This window comes from Bos indicus, chromosome 26 (assembly GCF_029378745.1).
Source record: "Bos indicus isolate NIAB-ARS_2022 breed Sahiwal x Tharparkar chromosome 26, NIAB-ARS_B.indTharparkar_mat_pri_1.0, whole genome shotgun sequence".
NCBI lineage: Eukaryota > Metazoa > Chordata > Mammalia > Artiodactyla > Bovidae > Bos > Bos indicus.
The window spans coordinates 24,930,829-24,946,123 of NC_091785.1; the positions used below are offsets into that span (position 1 = coordinate 24,930,829).

Consider the following 15,295-nt stretch of genomic DNA (forward strand, 5'->3'; position numbering starts at 1 on the left):
ATCAAAAACAACACAAGAAGCAAAACACGAAGTCATTTGTAATCACACTTTACTGTCTGATGTGTCCTTCTAGGTCTCATTTGTGTACTTTCACAACTAAGCATGCATTTGTATATAGTTAAGATCACACAGCTATTGTTTTTAATTTAAGGAAGAAATTCTGAAATCTAACCTTCAGAGTTGCTTTACGAGGGCCGAGTCCACTGACATACCCTCGCTGACAACATGCCCCAGGAGGGTCTGGGAGTACAGCTCTAATTTTAAAATCGTCTCTTTATTTTAAACATTTCTGCAGGGTTTCACTATATTCTAGTCTATTCATGCCTGTTTTGCTATCCACTGAGCATCTCTGCCCCACACTTCTTTAGACAGAGAGCTGACATTCCAGGATGATGGTATATTGTGCACACGCTGCAAAGCCCTGTGACGTTTGCCATCAGCCGCCTGTCCCCACCACCCACTCCCCTTTCAAAGGCATGGCTGTCCGAGGCAGCACAAGCACAGGGCCTGGTGCTTGGTAAGGCTTCCGTGATATTGCTTGAAAACAACCTCTGGAATTCAGGCTGAAGAGATCAGCAGGTAAAGGGCTCTTGGGAGAGCGCCCGTTTGCCCTTCTCCTGCCCGGGGACCTGCTGCCCTCTGCTCCTTCACGTGGCCAGCCTCCCACTCCCCCTGGAGCCTAACACTGGCTGCTTATTGAGTCTGTCAGCATTTCCTCCGTGGAGCTCAGACTGACTAATTAGTCTTCCCCTCCTGATGACTGAAGCCACAGGGCATAGACAGGCCAGCACTTCTCCACAAGGCATCTGCTGAGGAAAGGCACGGCCGAGCCCTTAGGCTGGTCTTGTCAACTCTGCGTCTACGGGTAGGTCTTTTGTATGGGTGCCTGTGAACCTACGTGTCGGTGAATGTGGGAATATACTCCCATGGCTTGAGGGCTATGGAGTGTGAGTTCTGCTCATGGAGCCAGTAGATATTTCCCTGGACAGTCAGGGCTGATTGGCACTCTTGGAAAGACTTTAAGTCAATGATTCTCATCAACATGGAGGATAATTTAGGGTGAAGCTGGCACTGGGTAACTGAAACTATTACCCTCATTTTGATGCAAATTTTATTATTATTATTTTTTTGCCATCTCACTTGGGCTTTTGGTTTCAAAGAAGTCATGATCATTTCAAAAAAAAAAAAAAAAAGGTCAGGATGGATATCAGATGGTTCTTTCTCTTCACATGCATTTAATGTGAGTTTCCTCAGGCCATTGCAGCCTAAGGTTTAAAGTGGGTCAGGTCATCAGTAATCCTCTATGCTTTCCTAGCTCTCACCCTCTCCTGCTAGTGCAGAAACCTGATCCTTGCCAAAAGCCCCTCTGGTGTTCCTGGTGTGTGCAGGGGGTGCTCTGTGAGAGCTCACAGGGGAGCTTGGTCAGCTGCTGCAGGCTTCTGCTGTGCGCTGCTGCCTCTGGCCAACTGTGTGTATCTGTCTTTGCTGGATGTCACCACATCCACAGGGCACTGACCCTGCTCCCCACCTCTGCCTCATTCCCCACGGAGAGCCTCTGCGTCCCTCTGCGAACACATGCCCCCGCCCCCCACGGTGTCACTAAGGCTGCAGGGAACTTTGGAGGTGCTCATGCATGGCGGTCCGGGCACAGTTGGAGGGAATTGCTGTCTCCACTCTGTGCTTCCCCCAAACCATCCTGCCCACAGCTGCTGCTTAAAGAGTGGTCAGGCATCAAACATTTCAATGTTTATTTAAGGTCCTCTCTTCCGAGGGAATCAGGATAGCGTGAGGTTAGAATCTGGGCAATGGGTTCAGACTGACTGGAGTTTAAAACCTGACTCTCCAGTTCAGAAGCCGTCCATACTAGAAACATTTCTTTCCTTCTTTGAGCTTCAACACCTCCATCTGTGCAACAGAAACAGAGCAAGACCTGGTGGCTCAGCTGGTAAAGAATCTGCCTGCAATGCGGGAGACCTGGGTTCAATCCTTGGGTCTGGAGGATCTCCTGGAGGAGGAAATGGCAATCCACTCCCGTGTTCTTCCCTGGGAAATCCCATGGACAGAGCAGCCTACAGGCTACAGTCCATAGGGTCACAAAACAGTCAGGTGTGACTGAGTGATTGGGCACACAGCTCCTGACTTGGGACTGTTTAAAGGCTGAATAAGATAATGCATGCAGAATTCAGTGTATGTAGTGATGCTTGTAATGTTAGCAGATCAGTTCAGTTCAGTCACTCAGTCATGTCCAACTCTTTGTGACCCCATGGACTGCAGCACACCAGGCCTCCCTGTCTATCACCAACTCCCGGAGTTTACTCAAACTCATGTCCATTGAGTTGGTAATGCCATCCAACCATCTCATCTGTCATCCCCTTCTCCTCCTGCCTTCAATCTTTCCCAGGATCAGGGTCTTTTCAAATGAGTCAGTTCTTCACATCAGGTGGCCAAAGTATTGGAGTTTCAGCTTCAGCATTAGTCCTTCCAATGAATATTCAGGACTGATTTCCTTTAGGAAGGACTGGTTGGATCTCCTTGCAGTCCAAGGGACTCTCAAGAGTCTTCTCCAACACCACAGTTCAAAACCATCCATTCTTCAGCTCTCAGCTTTCTTATGGTCCAAATCTCACATCCATACATGACTACTGAAAAAACCATAGCTTTGACTGGATGGACCTTTGCTGGCAAAGTAATATCTCTGCTTTTTAATATGCTGTCTAGGTTGGTCATAACTTCTCTTCCGAGGAGTAAGCATCTTTTAATTTTATGGCTGCAGTCACCATCTGCAGTGATTTTGGAGCCCCCAAAAGCAAAGTCTGTCACTGTTTCCATTGTTTCCCCATCTATTTGCCATAAAGTGATGGGACCAGATGCCATGATCTTAGTTTTCTGAATGTTGAGTTTTAAGCCAACTTTTTCACTTTCCTCTTTCACTTTCCTCAAGAGGCTTTTTAGTTCTTCTTTGCTTTCTGCCATAAGGGGGTCATCTGCATATCTGAGGTGATTGATATTTCTCCTGACAATCTTGATTCCAACTTGTGCTTCATCCAGTCCAGCATTTCTCATGACGTACTCTGCATATAAGTTAAATAAGCAGGGTGACAATATACAGCCTTGATGTACTCCTTTTCCTATTTGGAACCAGTCTGTTGTTCCATGTCCAGTTCTAACTGTTGCTTCCTGACCTGTATACAGATTTCTCAAGAAGCAGGTCAGGTGGTCTGGTATTCCCATCTTTTTAAGAATTTTCCACAGTTTATTGTGATCCACACAGTCAAAGGCTTTGGCATAATCAGTAAAGTAGAAATAGATGTTTTTCTGGAACTTTTTTGCTTTTTCAATAATCCAACAGCTGTTGGCAATTTGATCTCTGGTTCCTCTGCCTTTTCTAAAACCAGCTTGAGCATCTGGAAGTTCATGGTTCACATACTGTTGAAGCCTGGCTTGGAGAATTTTGAGCATTACTAGTGTGTGAGATGAGTGCAATTGTGCGGTAGTTGAACATTCTTTGACATTGCCTTTCTTTGGGATTGGAATGAAAACTGACCTTTTCCAGGTATAAATTAGCTAATAGGCCCAAAGGAAACAACACAAGGGTTGGGCAAGAACAGGGCCCAGTGACAGCTTCTATGTTATCAGCAGAATCAGGCCTCAACTCTCATCTTGAGGGTTTGCTATGGGGTGATTTTTCCTTCTCTCCCTCTTCCTTTGGGAAATTTGCTGCCAGGAATCTTTCTCAGTCTTTATGTGGTGCGTGTGTCCTCAGTGACGTCCAATTCTTTTGTGACCCCTTGGATGGTAGCCCGCCAGGCTCCTCTGTTCATGGGATTCTCCAGGCGAGAATACTGGAGGGGGTTGTCATTTCCTTCTCCAGGGATCTTCCCAACCCAGGGATTGAACCTGCGTCTCTTATGTTTCCTGCATTGGCAGGTGGGTTCTTTACCACTAGTGCCACCTGGGAAGCCATCTATCTATGCGCCTTAGCAACTATATATTATAAGTAGCTGTTTGTTGTATGTATGTGTGTGTAGAGCTATTTGCTGTATATATATGTCTTTATGTGCTGTGCTGTGCTTAGTCTCTCAGTCATATCCAACTCATTGTGACCCCATGGATTGTAGCCCACCAGGCTCCTCTGTCCATGGGGTTTCTCCAGGCAAGAATATTGGAGTGGGTTGCCATTCTCTCCTCCAGGGGATCTTTCCAACCCGGGGGTCGAACCCAGGTCTCCCACATTGCAGGCAGATTCTTTACCATCTGAGCTACCAGGGAAGCCCAAGAATACTGGAGTGGGTAGCCTATCCCTTCTCCAGGGGATCTTCCTGACCTAGGAATCGAACCGGAGTCTCCTGCATTTCGGTGGATTCTTTACCAGCTGAGCTACCAAGGAAGCCTCATATATGTATATATACATACATATTTGTGTGTGTATTCCAACATACATGTACACACACATATAATTGCAGCTACTGAGTGCTTTGACTCTGTAGTTTAAAAATCTCCCCTGTGAGCAGGTATGTAGCACACTCTGTGAGAAGATACTGATGAAGGACTTGGTTCCCCAGGCTCAGGAAGACTTAGCTAAATGGGGCATTAGTGAACATGAACTTAGAAGATCTAGTCTGAGAATAAAAGCATAATCTAGTTTATCATGGAGGAGAGAGGTTTTCCAGAACAATCTGTGAGAGCCAGTGCAAATATACTGATGTTCCCTGAAAGCAGGAGTCTCCAGCAGACCCATTTTGGCTTCAAGTTTCCTGTCAATGAGCACGGTTTTATTCTGTTTACTTCCCCAGTACCTCTGCCAAATGGCAGAACTTTATATCATTTAAATGACCTATGATGTTAATTTAAGGAATTCACTGGCTCAGGTTAATAGCAAACCAGACGAGACAGGACTTTGGTTTGGGGTGTGGGATTTTGGTATCTGCTGGGGTTACTGGTGTTTTGGAGTCTTACGGAGACTAGGTTATGGGATATAAAGACGACCTATGTCTCTTCCTACATTTTATTCTGCCTTTGCCTGAAGCTCAGCTGCTGACTTACTTGTGGAGGTTGACAGTTCTGACTGAGGTCTGGTCCAAGTTGAGAATGGTCCAGAGACATGCGTGTGTCTTCTAAACCCATTTCCCCGCACCAGACTGACGCCGCCTGGCTGCTTGCCGCTCTCCTGTAGGCATGCTAGATGAGACAGGCCGTGGTGTATATGGCATATATGCCATGCTGTATATGCATGTCCTTTGGTTCTACGTGCAGTTCCATTCCTTCTCTCTTATTCAAGGAAGTATGTGGGTAAGTGTTCTGAAGAATCCTTGAGAAAATTCTATGAAGGACTTTAAATCCCTGGCAATGGCCATGTGATGGGTTTTTCCTTTCTAAAGGGTACAGAGGATACTAATAAATTATGACCACTGTTCTTAATCGAGATAACCTGAGGCTACTGCATCCTAAAATTTATATGCCTGTCTGCTTCGTTGAGGGAGAATGGAAAATCTATACACATCCTAAGCTTGGGTTTCATGTTTCAGCAAAATTTTACACATGCACATATATGGGCACATGTGCTCACATACACGTATCTTTGAATAGATTAAGAAAAAGTAGCCCCTTTGTACTTTGATTTATTAAAAATTTTTTTCACTGTTTTATTTTACTTTTATTTATGGATGTGAACAATTATTTTATTTTTAAATTTACTTTTAATCGAAGGATAATCGCTTTACAATATTGTGTTGGTTTCTGCCATCAGTTCAGTTCAATCACTCAGCCATGTCTGACTCTTTGCAACCCCATGGACTGCAGCACACTAGGCTTCCCTGTCCATCACCAACTCCCAGAGCTTGCTCAAACTCATTCCATCAAATCAGTTATACCATCCAACCATCTCATTCTCTGTTGTTCCCTTCCCCTTCTGCCTTCAACCTTTCCCAGTATCAGGGTCTTTTCCAATGAGTCAGTTCTTCCCATCAGGTGGCCAAAGTATTGGAGCTTCAGCTTCAGCATCAGTCCTTCCAATGAATATTCAGGACTGATTTCCTTTAGGATTGACTAGTTTAATCTCCTTTCAGTCCAAGGGACTCTCGAGAGTCTTCTCCAACAACACAGTTCAAAAGCATCAATTCTTCAGTGCTTAGCTTTCTTTATGGTCCAACTCTCACATCCATACATGACTACTGGAAAACCATAGCTTTAACTAGATGGACCTTTGTTGGCAAAGTAATGTCTCTGCTTTTTAATATGCTGTCTAGGTTTGTCGTAGTTTTTCTTCCAAGGAGCACGTGTCTTTTAATTTCATGGCTGCAGTCACCATCTGCAGTGGTTTTGGAGCCCCCCAAAATAAAGCCTGTCACTGTTTCCATTGTTTCCCCATCTATTTGCCATGAAGTGATGGGACTGGATGCCATGATCTTCACTTTCTGGATGTTGAGTTTTAAGCCAACTTTTTCACTCTTGTCTTTCACTTTCCTCAGGAGGCTCTTTAGTTCTTTGCTTTCTGCCCTAAGGGTGGTGTCATCTGCATATCTGAGGTTATTGACATTTCTCCTGGCAATTTTGATTCCAGCTTGTGCTTCATCCAGCCTGGAATTTCACTTGATGTAGTCTGCATATAAGTTAAATAACATAAATAAATTCGTGTCGATGTACGGTTTCTGCCATGCATCAACATGACTAAAGCAGAATGTTGTACTATAAGCTCACCATGGAGGGTGCTTTCCTTTAGAGGCCCATAATCTTTTCCTGGGAGCCCCAGTTTGACTGTCCACAGGAGCTGTAGAGAGGACTGTTGTGTGAGCCAGACTGTGATAAGACACTGGAGTACAGTACACATTGCATGTCTAAAGGCAGTAAAAGTCAAATGGTAAAAAACCCGCTGGCCCATATGGATGGCTTCTTCTGAACAGGAAGCCACCAGGCTCTCAGCCCCTGCCTTGCCCTACTGCTGGGCACCCCTGGCCTCTTCTCCCCTGTTCTCTCCCTCCTCTACTCCAAAGCTGGATGTTTGCAGGGTTCTGATTCTTTCAGAAGTACAGTTGCTCTGCTCAGTTAGGCTTTGACCTCTTCAAATGCTGGGGCAGACAGATGTGGACTTAAATTTCACCTCCACCGATTCCTGGCCATGTGGCTTGGCTATGAAATCTGAACGTCAGGCTCCTGATATGTAAAACTGGAATGTAGTATTGGGTTGGCCAAACGCTTCATTTACGTTTTTCTGTAAGCTGCTATGGAAAAACCTGAATGAACTTTTGGGCCAACCCAATATCTTCTTCATGGGTTGTTTAAGAAAACAATGATAATATAATTCATTTAACACAGTGTCTGGCATATTACAGGGCTTCCCAGGTGGCGCTAGTTGTAAAGAACCCACCTCCCAATGTAGGAGATGTAAGAGACGCAGATTTGATCCCTGGGTTGGTAAGACCCCTTGGAGAAGAAATTGGTGACTCACTCCAGTATTCTTGCCTGGAGAATTCCATGGACAGAGGAGCCTGGTGGGCTAGAGTCCATGGGATCACAAACAGTTGGATATGACTGAAGTGACTTAGCATGCATGCCTGCTGACATATTACATGGGTTTAATAAATGCTGGTTATTATTGCTGTTATTAATATTTACCATTCATTCATTCATCACACATGGTCCTCTGTGTCCGTCCATCCCTGTTCACTGACTAACAGCGTATGTGAACAGAATGAATCTAGTGAAAGGGAACAAATTCCTCCTGAGGTCTTGGGACATGCTATGAATTAGCACTCATCTACCTGGGTCAGAGGGAGGATCAGGCTTGGAGTGTCCAGGAGGGAGCTGGGGTTTGGGGAGCAGGTATCAGGTAGGGTTAGCTAGCAGGGGACTGGGCTCACTTGGGTCCTTGACTTCATTCTCAGCTCCCCCATGGGCTACTCTCAGATCACAGAGGACTCTTTATATCCATGCATGGGCAGGGTCACCTCTGCACACCTCTGTGCCTGCAGGGGGGCTGTCACTTAACCCTGAGCCTAGGTTTTGGAAGACAGAGATGGTGGCCATTTAAATGCTCTGAGGGTTTTCAACCTGTTGTCTACGCTCGTGGAACCCCCAGGTGGACTGGGGCCGGCCAGCTCTCGTGTCTTCTGTTGTGTCTCTCACTCCCCTGCAGAGACCCCCCCAGAACTGACTCCAGTGGCAGTGCCCGCCTCCTTCTGAGCAGCCTTCTCTTGGCAGCTCGATACCTCTATCTTTACCCTTCCCTCCTTTTTCTTTCTCCACTAATGATTTTTGTAGTTAATGAGATTTCCACCCCTGTACTCTAATTACATGACTCTGGGGTCAGTTCAGTAACCATCCAGCTCTTTGTTTATATACCACTGGGCTTCTCAGCTCTTCCTCCCAAAGTCCCTCCATGACCCCTTTATTTTTCACTGCTGCAGCAAACAAAGTATGTCTCAAAGTAGATGGTTATTTTCCTAATAAGGTGTCTCCGTAAGTGAAGAGACACTGCTGTCAAATGTGAATAATTAATAAAAATATTGTTGGGATCCTTGGCCTTAAAAGCAAGTATTTGGCAGCTCAGTTAATGCTCATCTGAAGAGGTCTAATATTCTGTGGGGCTTTCTCACTGTTAAAATGGAACCTAACAGTGACAATGGCTGCTAGGAATAGTCCCTTCTTGTCAATCATATTGATCACTCACACTGCATGTCAATCAATTGATTAAGTCCTTCTCGAACATTTGTTGAACTCAGTAGTGTGCTGTTTTCTCTAGGGAAGTGACTAGGGGAGCTCTAAAAGAATAGATGCTTACTCCATCCCAGGGTCTCTGAGCATCCAAGGTTACCCACCAGACTCTGCTGATATGCAGACACGGTTGAGAACCATAACTCTGGGAAAAGAAAGGAGACTGTGTTTTCCTCACCTTCTGGAAGCTTAATGGTATTCAGAGAGTTTCTGTTGTGTGCTCCGCAGTGCTGGGCACTCTTACAACTATTATTTCACCTTCTTAGTTCTTTATCTGGACTGATCTCTCTAAATTCTAAGCACAGATGCAGATTCTGAGGCTCAGCATCAAAGTTAGACAGTCAGGGAGTGGCAGGAATAGCCTCAAGCCTAAATCTCTCTGGCTACAAACCTCATAACTTTTGCACCCTCTCAAGCTATTTATACCAGGAAAAGACACAAGGCCATGTATAATAAATGCCACATCCTTGATTCTGGTTCATTTAGAAGAAGAAGAGGGGGAGATGAGTACAGTTTGGAGAATTCAGCCATGATTTTGCTGAGGAGGAGAGATTAAAGCGGGACTTGACAGATCCCTGTGATGAACTTGGAAAAATAAACAATGCTTCTTTCGTTCCTGAGCACAATGAGAGCAATTTCCTAGGTCTTTCTTTTGTTTCATTATAAACAGGTGTGTGATGTGGGGAAGACGGTGGAGGGAGTGGACAACTTACAACCCAGGCTGGGCCTCCTCGCATCTGTGATCCTCTAGGGGGTTGCCTTCGTCCTGGTCTTGCAGGTTTAAAACTTTCTGTATGGGCCAAGCATTGAGATTAGGCGATATGAATTTGCTGTGGGTTCGAGACCTGTGATGGAGTGTGATGTGGATATTTACAGCAGAGGGCCCCTCCAGCTTCATGTACCTGCAAGGGATATTGCCTCCTGGGGTGGGTGGGGAGCAGTGCTTGAGAAAGCCCCTACCATAAATCTGAATATTGCCTGGGGACTCCAGAAGAGAAGCAAAGGGAGTCGTATATTCACCAGGAATATTGCCTCCTATTTAACCTGAAGATACTTTGGCTTCATTCAGAAGTGTCTATTGTTAGAATGAGAGCAGGCACTCAGCTGGGCAGGGATACCTCAAAGTATGATTTCTTTTTTTTTTTTTTTTAAAGCATGATTTCTTTTGCCTTTCTGAACTTCATCTGATACGTTATGACAGCTTAGTCAAGGCCATATGTAATGAAGCTTATCTCCTTCATTTTTTAAATCTCCTTAGTAGGTTTTTATTTTTATTGTGGTAAAATTAACCTGACACCGACTTACGATTTTAACCATTGTTAAGTGTACAGTTCCGTGACTTTAAGTGCATTCACATTGTTCTGCAGCCATTACCATCATCCATCTGCAGAATTTTTTCATTTTCCCCAGCTTAAACTCTGTACCCTTGACATGCTAACTGTTGGTTTCCCCCTTTTACTGGATTTGAGATACCTGAGGAAATATCTCAAGTATATAGAAAGCTGACTTGGGAGGGTATTTAAATAGAATCCTAGACCTCCCCTTCATAGATTTTGACCCTGCAGGTCTAGAGGGAGATCTGTGAGCCTGAGTTCCTGTGATTCTGATACAGGAGGCCTGTGGATCTTAAAGTCTGAGGATGTTCAATTAATCCTGATCCATCCACTGACACCCCCCAGCCCTAAGAACCCCCTTCCACCTAACACTCTTCCTTGATTAGTGAGTAATCCCTTCCTGGGCAAGGGATCCAGGGTTATGATTCCTCTCTCTTCTCTCTAGACGCTCCTTGGTTTCTTTCTGGACACATAAGGAATGTCAACTTCTGAAGCTGTGAAATATTTATCCTCTCTTCTCTCTCCTTTACAACCACTTTGCTGCAAGGCTGTCTTTTTGACAGCCCCTGGAGAGCTGTAGTATGGGATAACTTAAGAGGACTTAAGTATTTCTATTGACTAAAATTTGGGATAATTCTAGGAAAACCGGAGCTCCTTGAGTACACGTGTATGGATACAGATGTTCACATTTATATATCTACTCTGTTCAGTCACTGGTTCTCAGAGTGGGGTCCCTGGCCCAGCAGCTTGAGTGTCACCTAGGAGACTGCTGCAAGTGCAAGTTCTTGGGCCTCATGCCTGACCTACTGAAACACTGGCATGAAACCTGGAAACCTATGTTTGAACCAGTCCTCCAAATGGCTCTGATGTGTGAGAACTGCTGCTTTAAATGCATTGTCTAATTGAACCCTCACAAGAACATAGAGAGAACCTCTACCCAAGAAAAGACAAGGAAACTTAGCAAGGCTAAAGATAAGAGGGTTGACTATATCCCCTCAAAAATCCCGGTGCCAGCAGATCTGGAGACTCTGGGGGTCCTGGGAAGGGTACTCTTTTACAGCTCCTTGCATTTCTAGCCAGCAACTGCTACCTAGAGAGAAAGGATCCCAGGCTTTTGCAAATACAAAGGACAAAGAGGGCAGAGCTTGCAGATGGGAGTAAAAGGCTTGGTGTCAGGGGGCTGTCTGTGCAAAAAGCAGCCAGGAAGCATCTTTGCACACAATTTCCCCTGTCCCGCATTTAGCCGACTGGCCCACTCCAGAGGGAAACCTTGGCTTCCTTTGGCGTCAGCAGCTGGCTGTGCTCTGCAGGAGGTGGGGAAGTGTCATCACTCAGGGCAGCGTGAGGGGGGCACAGGAGGCCAGCTGTTGGCTCTGGACCTGCAAAGATTGGTGCCATTTGGTCTCGGCTGTTGCTTCCCATGACCCCAGGGAACTGCTGCACTCGCAGCTTGTAAGCCAGCTGTTTGGGGCGCCTCTGAACAAGCATAACGTCCTCAATAGCTGTTTTTCTTATTCCTTTAAAGTTTGCTTTGATTAGCATGAAGTTTGCTAATGGAAAATCAACGTGTCTTTCTGACTCTGGATCTGGCAGCAAGGCTGCAGGCATTGGACTGTTGTCTTCCATTTTCTCCTGGTCCAACCTGAGGTTCAGATGAGCAGGGATGAACTCACCCACCAATTCTCAGGGGCTTCTGCTCTAGGCTGGGTAAGGTTCTACGGGGTAGGGACACAGTATGCAGACAGATCCTCCCCTCATGGAACTTGCCTTCTAGAGGCAGAGACTTCCTTGTTTATTTGTGATAGATGGTATGAAGATAGTGAGACAGAGAGATATGGTATCATGTGTCCATTGCTGTGTGATGTGTCATCCTAAGACTCTGGTTTAGAGCAATACTTATTCAGGTGAAAGCGTTAGTTGCTCAGTCATGTCTGACTCTTTGAGATCCTGTGGACTATAGCCTATCAGGGTCCTCTGTCCATGGAATTCTCCAGGCAAGAATACTGGAGTGGGTAGCTATTCGCTTTTCTAGGGGATCTTCCCAACCTAAGGATCAGACCTGGGTCTTTTGCATTGAAGGCAGACTCTTTACTGTCTGAGCTATTAGGGAAGCCCTATCAGGACTGAACTCATCAGGGTGGCTCTTTTGCTTAGCTTACTGATAGTCCCTGTGTGTGACTGCATTTGGTTGACAGGTTGGCCATGTCTGGCATTAGCTAGATCAGCTGCCTGCTCGCCCGCTCACCATGTGGCTTCAGGCCATCTCCTGCCTGTGGCTTCTCCATCTAGGATATCTAGGAAGAGGCCTGGATTTCTTACACAGGGGCTCCAGCCTTCCACGAGCACAGAAGCAGAAGCTGTCAGGCCCTCTTAAGGCACAGCATCACCTCTGCCACATTCTTTGGTTAAAACAAGTCACAGGACCAGCCTAGATTGAAGGGAATATGACTGTAGAAGGTACAGGTACCTGGAGGCATGGTGGACTGGGAACCATCATTTAAAGGGCTATCCCAGAGACCGAGATGAGATGGTGTGGGGGTCACACAGATGAGGTGCACGTGGGGATGGTAGGTGGGCTGGTGGGGGCAGCCCTCTCTGAAGAAGAGAGCTTTGGACTGAGGCAAAGGTCTGAGGGATGAGCATTCTGGTCAGCACAGTATGACTTTCTCTACCATAAAAGTGCCCTCCTCACCTTATGCTCCCCAAATGGAGCTGTGTGAAGACCCCCTTTATTGACAGGGATGGGAAAACGGATGGAAGGAACTGGAGGGAGGAAAATGAGGTGCTTCACAGTCATGGAGCCAGTCATGAGTCAGCCAGGGGGGACCAGGAGACTAGGACTGAGGGAACGGCCTGGGGACAACATCCCAGCTGGCTTCCTGAGCGCTTCTAGAACGGATGAATGGAACATGGGGCGTCGGCTCTGAAGAAGTTCTCTGCATTCTTTTGGAGGCACCAATGTTGTGGCAGCAGCTGTTGCTTTGCTTCTTGGGAGGGGAGACCTCTGTGGAAGGTTTGGGAATCGTTTTCAAATGTCAAGTGTCTTGACAGGTGTCTGAAAACAGCTCTTAGGGCTTTTTTTTTTTTTTTTTTTGTAATAGTACAGATAGAATGAAAAAGGATTGAACCAGTTTTTCTCTGAGTATGATCCACAGACCAGCTGCCCCAGAATCCCTGGTGAGCTTGTTAAAATGCAAATTCTCAGTCCCAATTTCAGACAGATTGATCAGAATCTGTGGGAGATAGACCCTAGGACTGCACGTTTTATAGACAACTCCCCCCACCCACAATGATTCACATGTCCATAAAGGCTCAAGAAGCACTGCTTTAAACTTCCATGACCACAGACAGTTACAAGTGAATCGCTTGGAAATGACATAGAGAATCATTCTTTGAACTCCAGCTCAAACGTTACCTCCTCCAAGAAGCCTTTCCCAAATTCCTTGAGATGAACCTGCTCGCACGGGTACTGGGGTGCTTAGTGCGCATCTTTGAGATGGTCTGGTGGCCCATCCTTTACTCTTGGCAAATCAAGAGCTCTTGTTGGTGGGAACAAAAGTTAGAAGGCTACAGGGGGGGTTGTCCTAATTTGTTAAGAAAAGGCCTCCTTCCCTACTCATGAAAGTGGGTCTTACAAGCAATTTCCTGGGCTCTACCTCCTGGTTCAGTTGGTCCTGGGAAGGAGTCCAAGAACTTCGTGCACTAGAGAATACTTCGTGCAATCCACTCCATCTATGAATGAAGACTTGAGTACCTAAGAGGCAAGGTGACTAACTCAAGGGCTCAAGGCCAGCTCGGAGTGGTACCCAGGTTTTCAGAGTCCCCGTCCAGTGCTTATTCTTCACATCCCAAGCTGACTTCTTCCTTCAGGTAATGGACATTTTGGTTTCATTTAGAAATTAAACCCTGACCATTTTCCTGCTCTCCTCCCATCTCACTGTGCGGTGTGGAAGGAAATTCGCACCTGAAGCAGCTCTTCCTTTGCTGTCCTCACTCAGGCCAAGCTGGGCGCAGAGGCAGGGCTTCTGCTGGAAGTGTCCTGAAGAGCACCTGGTCCCCCAGCTCCAGCAGGGACAGGCTTCCTCTGCCCCAGACCACCCCACTTCATTTTTCAGCCTGCAAATCCCATTTGGTGAACATCCCCTGGGGCTCCTTGCAATGAAGGTCAATGGCTGCTAAGGGTGCCTCCCTCTTCTTTGTGGGCAGCAAAGGGCTTGGGGTGGGATTTGCATATTGCTAATTACCTTTGATTCCAACTTCGGAGAAAAATCATTGATCCGTTTCTAACTTACAGTAATTTGCAAAGCAATTACCTTCTGGCATCTTCTTTCTTGCTAAAAATGTGTCATTATTTTTTTCTTTGAGAGAAAACTGATCTGGGTGTTATCCACGAAGGACCAGGCTCTCTGGTGCCTGAAAATCCTGCCAGGCTGGAACCTCATAATCTTTAAATCTCATTGGGCACCCACACATAGTAGGTGTGCAATCAGTCACTGGCTGAAAGAAGTGATTAGAAACACTGTGGGGATCTGCCGGACCATAGGACCTTCCTGTCTCCTCTGATGGGTGGTGCAGCGGGGCAGGATAGAGCCCCTGGGAGCAGACTGTCCAGGTTGGAATCCCGTCTCTCCTCTTCACTGCCTTTGTGACTTTGGACAGACATAGCTTTCTGTACTGGGCATTTCTTGAAATGGAAAGGCTAGCACTACCTTGCTCCCTAGATTTGACATAAAGATCGAATGAGATGATGTGGGTAGTGTACCCGGTCCATGGTAAATGTTAAATTAATGTTAGTGATGACCTTTTCTTGGTTTGACGAGTTGTTCGTTCTGATTCGATAGGTGAATTGTCATTTTCCGACTGGACACCCAGCAGACAAAAGAAAGGCTCTCTGGTGTGGACCGAGGGTGTTGGCAGACAGAGGGCAGTGAAGTTTTCTGCATGCATGGTGGGAGGCTCTCATGGTGGGGGATAGGCTCTGCCAACCTGCCTGAAGGAATCTGAGTGGTGGGAAAACAGGGGTACCAGAGGGTGTGAATCTGGGGAAATGGGACTTAGTGGAAAGAGTCATAGATGTGGGAGTCAAAAGTCCTGTGTTTGAGTGATGGTTTTGCACTTACTTTGTGATCTTGGGCAAATCACTCCACATCTCTGAGCCTCAGAGGGAAGATAAGCATCCCAGTGCCAGTCTTACAACCAGGGCCAGGATTAGAGTAAGGAGAGTCAGGTTTGTACCTTGGGTGCAAAATTTA

General features: G+C 46.2%; 1 long non-coding RNA gene across 5 annotated transcripts in view; it reads left to right on the forward strand.

Annotated features, from left to right (window-relative positions):
- The first annotated feature begins 648 nt into the window (after positions 1 to 648).
- Positions 649 to 15,295, forward strand: part of LOC139179975 (uncharacterized) — a 106,819-nt gene continuing 92,172 nt past the window's right edge. For 4 of the 5 annotated variants that reach the window (XR_011564276.1, XR_011564277.1, XR_011564278.1 and 1 more), the window contains exon 1: positions 649 to 5,289. This is a non-coding gene — a long non-coding RNA (uncharacterized lncRNA). The remainder of the gene's footprint in view (positions 5,290 to 15,295) is intronic. The other variant, XR_011564274.1, reaches the window with a different exon arrangement.